General features: G+C 32.4%; 1 protein-coding gene across 1 annotated transcript in view; it reads left to right on the top strand.

Annotated features, from left to right (window-relative positions):
- Positions 1–6,068: 6,068 nt before the first annotated feature.
- The window catches only part of LOC148864230 (uncharacterized), a 53,251-nt gene continuing 49,439 nt past the window's right edge, over positions 6,069–9,880 (top strand). The window contains exon 1 of the mRNA XM_088976575.1: positions 6,069–6,682. The gene's annotated coding sequence lies outside the window, so the exon portion shown is untranslated. The remainder of the gene's footprint in view (positions 6,683–9,880) is intronic.

The raw sequence follows: 9,880 nt of genomic DNA, 5'->3' as shown, positions 1-9,880 counted from the left end.
ATGACTTATGAAAAAATAGAACAAATTTATTTACTTGGAAGTGCTCCAAATTGAAAATAAATTGAGAAAATAGAGGAAATTTATTAGTTTAAAATATAAATATAGATCTGTTACTTTATGATTATCTTAGAGAAAAGAACATAACTGTCCAATAGAAATATTTTTGACAAAATGTAAATTTATTAATTGTTTGAAAAGTTATTTGTGGAAGCTATCCATCTTATTTTAAAAAAGGAAAAAGATGTGGAAATGAAAGTGTTTCAAATATCTCTACTTGCTCCTGGAAAGTACATTTATTTATTATCGTGCTTGGAAAGTACAATTTGTTCATATTTCAAACTATTCTTTTAAGACCTCTTTTCACTTTTAGTCCATACATGAAGCCTAGCAACATTATTATTTTTTGTCCCAAAAATGTCCTCCATGCATTTTATTCATTATTTATTATTAATAATACATTCCTACTAATATTTTTATAATGATACTTTATTATTAAAATACTATAAAAATAATAATATAATATCAATATTATTATAATGATACTTTATTATTAAAATACTATAAAAATAATAATAGTTTATTGTATTAAAATAGTACTTTTTATGATTTTTATGTTATATTATAAATATTTTACGTTTCATGTTGTTGTTTATGTAAATTTTGTATTTTCATTAATACTTTATTCTTCATAAAATTAATTTTATCAACGCAAAATATCCATTCTTATAATTAACTACAAGGACAAAATGGTGAAGTAACCATTTTCAAAATTCATCATTTATATTCTAAAACAACATTCTTTACATTTATACTAAAAAAAAGAAAAAAAGAAAAACATTCTCAAAATACTTTGTTTTAAAGTGTTTTCATTTTTTTTTTTACCTTTCAAATCATCAAACTTTAAATTGACAAAATGATACTTAAGGTCACTCTTGTCAAAGAAAACACCACCAACCTTAAACCAATTAACTTGTGGTATTGTAAAAAATTAAGCACAAAGAATGAATGTTGTTGAAAAACAAAACAAAACAGGATTGTGTTTGTATAAACTCTTTCCTTTGTGTTTAGAAAGTCGCATGGAAGGCTTGTTTTCACGATCCACCAACCTTAATACACGAACAAGAGGGTCACACACTTTAAGAGTAAAGATGACATTATTCCAAAATGTGGGTATTATGATTGTCTCCCCTATTCTTTTCCCTTTTACTTCTTTTATCCATTTGCTATCATTCCATTCCTTTGAGTTAAACAAATATCTCAAATTCTTCTTTTGTTTGTATATACTTCGCAATGTGAGAAAGCAAAAAGCAGTTTTGCTAGCCTAATCAATTCTCTTTGATTTTTGAACTTCCTTATCAGACATAAAATATGTTTTGTGCTTTTACTATATGCTCTTGTAAATTATTAAATATCATTTTCATAACAAGATTTTAAAAGCAACTAAAAGTGAAAATATAAACTAGTCTTTGGTTATGACATATTTTTATATGACATTTGACATGACAAATTCCACATGTCAATTTTTTTTTTGTTTTGTTGACATTTGTAATATAAGAATGTCACATAACCCATAATTGTGCTATATGGTACAAACTAATGCTAGGTGGCATGTATTTTGCAACATTTATGGTCATTAAACTTATCATATATTTTGCCATGCATGTGTTATAAATTTGCCTCATGGTGTATATTTTATCATATGCCACACTTTTTACCATATGGGATACATTTTGTCATGTATATTTTGCCACATGTCACAAATTTTGACATATAATATATATTTTCTCATGTGTTATGAAAGGTTTCAAATGTCACAAAATTTGTTATGTGGCATATATTTTATCATGTAAAGGCTTTATTGTGTTTATATCACATGTGGTAAAACTTCAAACATTTATTCCTTGTTGCATTTTATGAAAAGTATATTTGTCCCAAAATGTATAGCATAAATACAAAGTAATTTATATTGATTTTGTGTTTTTAATTTTCTTTTTGTTGTAAATTTGCATGGCTTTAAAAAAAAATACTTTTGAAACACACTTAACCAAACATCAAGCTTTTTTTTTTTTTTTATTGTCGAATCACAAAAACACATCTAAAAAAGCTTATCCCTACATTTAAAGGGCAATTCTACCCTTATTGTTTAGCTAATTGACTAACTCAACCCTTGCTGTTTAAATTTAATTATTGTCTTAAACCAACCCTACTATTTTTAACAATTTCAACAATCGTTAAATTGTAACATAAAGGATGAAATATCCATTTTGCCCTTAAGTTAAGAGAAAAGCTATGATAGAGACTACCAACCGATCTCTGCCATCAACGACAATAATGAATACGATCCCAAAATCATGTCCTTGAATCTGAATGACGACAATCATGAAAAAGAAGAGGAATCGCTTCCACCATCTCAGAATCACATCCTTATCACCAAATAAGACAACAATTGTCCAACAACTGAAAAGCATATGATTCTTGTTGCAAATGAAGGAAGAAAAGAAGGTAAATTTCTGAATTTGGCAAAGTTTTAAGACTGAATCGACAAATCCAGCCCAAGGAATCACCAGTGTGGAGATTGTAATAGTGACCGTAATAGTCTCGTTCATAGGCGATGATTTTTACCTGACTTACAAAAGATGGACAAAGGGTAATATTAGGTTTTAAAAAATTGTATATGTCACATGGTGTCACATGTGTATGGATTTTGATGGAACATTAACAAAAGCTAACGGTAGGGGTAGAGGAAGTCAATTGTTAAAAATAGTAGGGGTGGCTTAAGACAATAATTAAATAGTAAGAGTATAATTATTCAATTAGCTAAACAATAAAGGTAGTTTAAGAAATTTGCCCTTCTTTAAATGAATACTACCTACGTTAAACTCAAAGACAATCAATCACAATCATAATGGCTCACATATAGTACATAGTCAAAGGGTTCTCTTAAGAATATAAGCAATAAAATAAGCATTAAACCCATGCCACTTTGCTTGCAAGTATATATTTTATTGGATTAAAACATTCAAACATAATTACTTCCAATCTATGACAACCTTGCCCATAAATTAGCAATTTTCCCCTTAAAAAACAAAATTTGCAATTTTTCCTCCCCCAAAATAACACCACTACAAATCCCACTTCAAGTCCCTCAATGATGTTTAACCCAAGTTTTGAATATCCCTCCTTACGACGAAGTAGTTTCTCTTTTATTATTTTATCCTATAAAATAACTCCCTCAACTAAATAAACATAAAAAACAATAAAAAAATGGTAGATAATCAAATTTTCAAAATATGAAACACTATGAATAGGACTTTGTACATTTAAATTAAAATTTACCCATTTAATCAAATAAAATAATAAGCATCGAAAATCAATGTCATTAATGGACCTATTCATTAATCAAAGAACTACATATATAAAGAAAATATTCAATAAGGTTGGAGCTAAGATGCCAATATTAATGTTTAGTGCTACTAGTAAAACCCCAACAAAAAGAGTCATTTAGTTCCATTGCTATTTATTTATTAAATGTTTTGTACGATATCTCCATTGAAAAACAATAAAACTATTGAAAATTACATTTTAACATTTTTTAACAACTAACCAACATTAACGCCATTAAGCGCTACATAAAGTTTCATAGTGTGAAAATGCCTAAGCATTGGGGGGCATCAAAAAGGCATTTTCCCCAACAAATAACTTTCACACAACATGAGAAAAAATATTTCTTTGATAAATGGCTTAAGCAAACAACTTTTAAAACTCTAATGGGGAAATGCCTATGTAGCAATAAGTTGGCATTGTGTTTTAGATAAATGACAATTGAACCAAACACAACCAAAACTATAATATCTATTATTCAAAACAATTGATTTGTGTCTAAACTTATGCATATCAGTATCAAACAAAAGCAACAACATATTTGCAAAACAAAGGAAAAAAACAATTAGGAAGAAGGAACTAAGCATATAAATATATTCGTATACATTACTATGAAAGAAGGAAAATTGGAGACAAACATTAAACAAACTATACATAAATAGCAAACCTTTAGCACAATATAACAACCACAACAAGAAAGAGAAGAAAAAGAAGAAGAAGAACAACAATAATAATGTGCATGAAAAGAAGTCTAGAAGAAAATATGCTTTTGCAACAAACGACGAAAGATATATAAAAGACAAAAGTTATGTTGGTTACTAAGAAGACCATTGAACACAACTAAATTCTACACCCCTCATAATCCCTAAACAAATAACTTAGTCTTATATACGTGAGAACCACTAGTCAAACAACTAAACCCCAATCAACATCCATGGGGATTAAAGGATAAACATTAAACCTCAACAAACACCCTTAATAACCACATGACAAACAATAGACACTGCGATTATCTAAGGAATCAATTGACCTCGCTAAATCAATTGTGAAAACATTAAGATATGCCTTGCACACACACACATATAGATAACAATTAGAAAATAAAGGGCCCACGTTGTTGACCCTTTTGGCTTAGTACCTATATAATAAACCAAACACGTGTTGACTTAGCTTGTACAATTTTTTATAAGTCATACAAATATGCATTTATCCTATATAATTCATATATTAGGTATAACAATTGTAAATTTTGTAATCAATTGCCAACTTTTTTTTTGTTTAAATTAACATATTAGACCTTGTCTTTGGATTGTGGGATATGTGTCATTGTAAATTTTGGGCCTAGATGAACCCTTTGTGTTAAAATGTTGGATTCTACATAAATAAGTAGAGCTTGGCTCTTAGTAGACATGAGGCAATCAAACTTAATTGTAGGTTGTAGCTAGTAGTTTGTGAACTCAAGCTAAATAGGACAAAGCTGAGCACAACCTACTTATTTGCACCATGACTTAATTCATACTGTTCTAATAATCTGAGACAATTTATGCTATATCACTAATGTGAGAGATATGAGATTTTACAATTATAATGGGTTTTCACCAAGGTTCAATATTTAACCCTCATTTGTTTGCATTAATCATAGATGAATTAATTATACACGTTTAAGAGGATGTCATATAGTGCATGTTATTTGTCAATGACATGTTTTTAAACGATTAAACTAAATAAATGATTAAATGCAAAATCAGGATTATGAACAAATGCATTGGAAGTAAGCGGTTTTAAAACACACACACATGTAATATATGTTATGAAATTTTAGTAATAAGGAATGCAAACAATATACATTTGTCAACACTCGATTTTTGATCGATCTATCACTTAAACCTTAAAATTACCCCAAACACTTGATCAGACCCATCCAACCTCCTTAAAACATCCAAAAACCAAAAAATCCCAAATTTCACCCTAAAAGCCCTTAAATCCACCATTAAACTTGTTTGATACCTATCTGATAGCCCCAATCAACCCCTATTTACACCTCAACCACTAGATATGACCCCACCATCAGACCCAAGACCTCCCAAAACACCCACTTGTAAAATTTCATCCTAAAACACTTTTGCTTACCCCTTCATCATACCAAGATTCCATTTTAAGGCTCTAGATTGACCGACTTCCAAATCCGCTTGATCCGAATCCATTTGGCCCAATTTAACCTTACCAATCACATTAGACTACCCAAAAACCCTACCCTATGAAATTACACCCAAAACTACTTTCATTTATCCCTTCACCAAACATAGATTTCACTCCAAGGTTATAGATTAACCGAATCAAACCCATTCCAAAACCACTTGATTTGGGCCCATTTGGGCCAATCTGATCCCACCAATCAACCAAAATATCAGCCAAAAATACCCTCATTTACCCTTCCATCCAAAAAGATTCAATTTCGATCAATTTCGCTATTCACTCATGCAAAATCCTTCTCTCCACCCAGCTCATCTCCATCTTCCACCTCTTGACCCGAAATCACTCACTAGTGGACCAGAACCTGGTTCAATCTCTGGACCCGGTTTAACCCAGCTTATTGAAAATGACCGAAACACCCTTTCCCCCCGAAATTACAAAAATGCCCCTGCCTCCATATAAAGTCAACCGAAACTCTATTCGCCCTAATCCGGGGGGAGACGACTGTTTGCTATCTTCTTCCTTCGAACAAAGAAACCGGCGGCGGCAATCTCTCCCGCTCCTGGTCATTCACTCTTGATCTCTCTCCAGCGAAATAAATCAATCAAGAACTGTTAATTGTCTTCCACCTCTCGACAGAGACAAGGAACCAGCGGCGACTCCCTCCCCTCTGGCATCTCTCCTCTTCCATTTCGTCATCCTCTGTGCTTCTTTCTCTTGCTCCCGCGCTCATTTCCTTATTCCATTACCTCCCATCAACACCAACTGACTGAATCGACCGAAATCGTGCAAAGCAAGAAATCTACTGTTCATCGCCTTCCTTCTTCGACGAAAACAGAGAAGCAGCGACTGAACAGCTCGAACCAGTCGCAACAGCAAGACATCCCTCCCCATTCTGACTCAACTCCTTTACCTCTCACTTCCTTCGTCTTCTATTCCGTTTCGTTCTCTGGCTAGAGGATACACATTAGCAGATTGAATTAGAATACGGTACCCCTGTTGCATCATTTGAATTTCGGCCAACATCTCAACTCAGAGTTTTTCGCCTACCTTCAGCGTTAGTCGCTGTTTGCAGAACCAATCAAATTCAGGCCGATATCCTACTCAGGTCAGTCCCCAGCCTGGCCGAATCCTCTTCTTTATGTTGTCTGGATTACTTCTCTGTAAGTTTTGGTATGAAATAATGGATGTTGGGAGAGTCATCAGAACCGATGATGTTAGTTCTATTGAATCAGTTCTCCTGAGATTTACCCAGCCTCGTCGTAACATCCCTTAGATCTTGAGTCGTTGCATATTTCTTTTTTTTTTCTTTTTTTCCTTTTGGTTTACAGAGGATCTACTAGATATTAGATTTAAGTTTTTTTTTTTTTTCTTTCTATTATTGATTATGCTTCTCTGCGTTCACAACTATGTGTGGCTCATTTCACTTCATCCTTCATTACATCCTTTGCCTGATCTTTTTAGAATAAATGGTCATTGGTTTCGGATCGTTTATTGATTTGCTATGTGAAGGATTAATTTCTTTTAATAAATAGTATTGAGTTCACAATCCAGATGGTCACAATCTCATAGTGTTTGTTATGTTGAAGGACTGACACGACCATGAATCAGTTGCGAGAGTATTAGTTAGAAGTTTGATTGTTTTGAAATCTGGACTGTAACAAAAGATGTTGGGGACATATTGATCGTTAAGACTTATTAATGCTGTAGACCGGGGAAAACGGTTTATGTTCTGAAACCTCTTCAATCACAAAAGAGAAATACATAAATTGTTTGGTAAGAATGTAAGATGATCAAAAAGCTGAATAATTATAAATTTAAACAAGAAGGAAGAAGAGAGTTGAGGGGTTGTAATGCAAGACTGATAGACAAATAAAACAAGGAGATTGATGGCTAGAATTGACGCTATATTAGGGGAAGATTCAGCAACCTAGAGAGAGGATTAGAGAGAAGAAGGCAAACAGATTACTGGGAGCACAGTAGTCTCCCAACAAAACCAGAGTAAATCATAAAAAAATATAATAAAATGGAAATCAGTAACAAAAATGGCATAAAAAATACAAAAAGAAAAAAAAAAATAAAATAGTGGTGAGTCGAGACATCTTGAACTGATTTGTGAGTTTGCTTTTTAGGGTAAAGTGATGGGATAAGGAGGGTGAGAATAGAAAGTTGGAATCGGTTAAAGAGAGGGGGGTGGTAATTAATGAATAAATGTATAAATAGGATTCAATAAAAAAATAACAATAAAAAAATTAAATGATGGGCGAAATGAAAAAAAAAGAAATAAGAATTAACATTGCAAAATAAAGTGGAGGTGATAATAATAATAATAATAATAATAATAATAATTTTGACATAGTATTTTCGTTTGTTTGTTATTGTTTCTTATTTTATTTACTATATCTTGTTTGTTTGTGCTTGTTGGCATCCCATGTGGGCCCTATTTATTGGACCTGGGAAAGGGGTGCCTAAACCCTTCCCTCTCCCATCAGAGTCTTAGGTTTTGGAGTCACTATTAAAACAAAATATTTTAAAAATAATTCTCAGAGGTCCCATTACCTCAATTTCCTAATTTGATGGGTGGCAACTCCAATTCCAGTCCAAACGGCAAAATGAGCTGTTTTTTCGGACGATCACAACACTTATAATTATTATTTACAAGATAAAACCCAATTTGACAATTTTTTAGATACCTTGGTTGATGATTCATGGTGAGGGAGAGATTGAGGAGAATATTGCCCACAAAATTACAGCATAATAGAGAAAATGAAGGGAGGGGGGCTTCTAATGTTCTATGTGATAAGTGAATACCAGTTAGATATAAAAGAAAGTTTTTCTGAAACAATTGCAAAGCCAGATGTAAGAGTACATATCATGTGATTTGATTGGTTAAACCGGACTTAGGTGTGACTGTAAACCATAACAATAATGGATCAAGTCCACACCCTTCACTTGATGGGGCATGCCTAGCAGACACGCATGGGATTGGAAAGGAACACATTCTACATTACTATATCTCTTGCATGTGAAACTGATTAGCATGCCATTGCTTGGTGAGGATATTTAACTCAACAAATAGTATGCTTTTCACATAAATGTGTAAATCAAACATTTAATGAAAGAGACTAAAAGACATCCTAATAAAAGATAACGAGACAATGAGATAAGAAGACATTTTGAGGAGAATTCAAGCTCGATGGCCATATACCATATATAAAAGGATAGCAAAACCCCCAAACAAATAGAAGATATGAACAAACAGAGGATATAAGGATCCCAAGGCCTCCCTCTAGATCTACTCTAATCTCCCTTCAACTTCCTCCTCCCTGCCTCCAAGGTTCCTTTAGCAACCCCAACCTTGAGGGCCACCTCCAATCAATTCCATTAAGAGCTATAAGCCTATAACCCATAACTATTTCAATTACCCTGGCTTCAATTAATCTCAACCTTCTTTTAGGACTGTTCATGAAATCGATTAAAGTGACCACCCCAACCCGAGTTGGTTGGGTTTTAGCTATTTTTGGTCAACTTCGGTTCATGCATTATGTTAACCTTAAAGATTGGGTCAGTTTTGGTGTGTTGTGTGTAAATAACCAAAAACCAACCTGATCCAACTATAAATATATATTAATAATTTTACTTTTTTAATCTCCAAATTTTACTCCCGGTGAAAGGGTGATTGTCATTAAATTTTATTAAGCACAAAACTAAAATAAACCTATGAGAGGGGACTTAAATATCTTACCCCTCATGAAAATCAATACAAGAAGATCACTAGCTCATATAATACAATTGTGTCCAATGCTTTTTCAAAAATGGATAAAGATTGTTCCTTCATCTCTAACCAACATTTGTATCACTATAGGTAGCTCATCGAAGCTTTAGAAAGTGGCATTGAAACCACGATCACAAGCTAACTTTGCTAAGCCATTTGTGACCTTGTTACCCTCATGGTGGTTATGAATGATTTTAACGTTGAGACCTGAAATTTTATGTAATACATTTTAAGTTTTTTTTTTTTTTTTTCAATATGGGAAAGTGGGAAAATCCCCATATTTCATAGTTTGAAATAGTTTGCTTTTAAATTTAAATTTTTAGTAATATCATGGCAATTATAATTTAACTTTGTTGTTTTAATTTTTTTATCCATCCAAACCACGTTTAATAGTTTTACAAAATAGTTATTAGTTATCTTTTGAACCAACCAACCAAACCAATAAACCAACCCAAAACCGATATGACTCGAGTTGGTCAGTTTTCACTAAATTAAACGGACCCACGAAGCTTCCTTCACAAACTTCCCCAA

The sequence above is a fragment of the Nelumbo lutea genome, chromosome 3 (genome assembly GCF_056320005.1).
Source record: "Nelumbo lutea isolate HS-2025 chromosome 3, American lotus-T2T, whole genome shotgun sequence".
In the NCBI taxonomy this organism is placed as follows: domain Eukaryota; kingdom Viridiplantae; phylum Streptophyta; class Magnoliopsida; order Proteales; family Nelumbonaceae; genus Nelumbo; species Nelumbo lutea.
The sequence above is the reverse complement of the archived record's forward strand: the minus strand, read 5'-3'. Positions and strand labels throughout refer to the sequence as shown.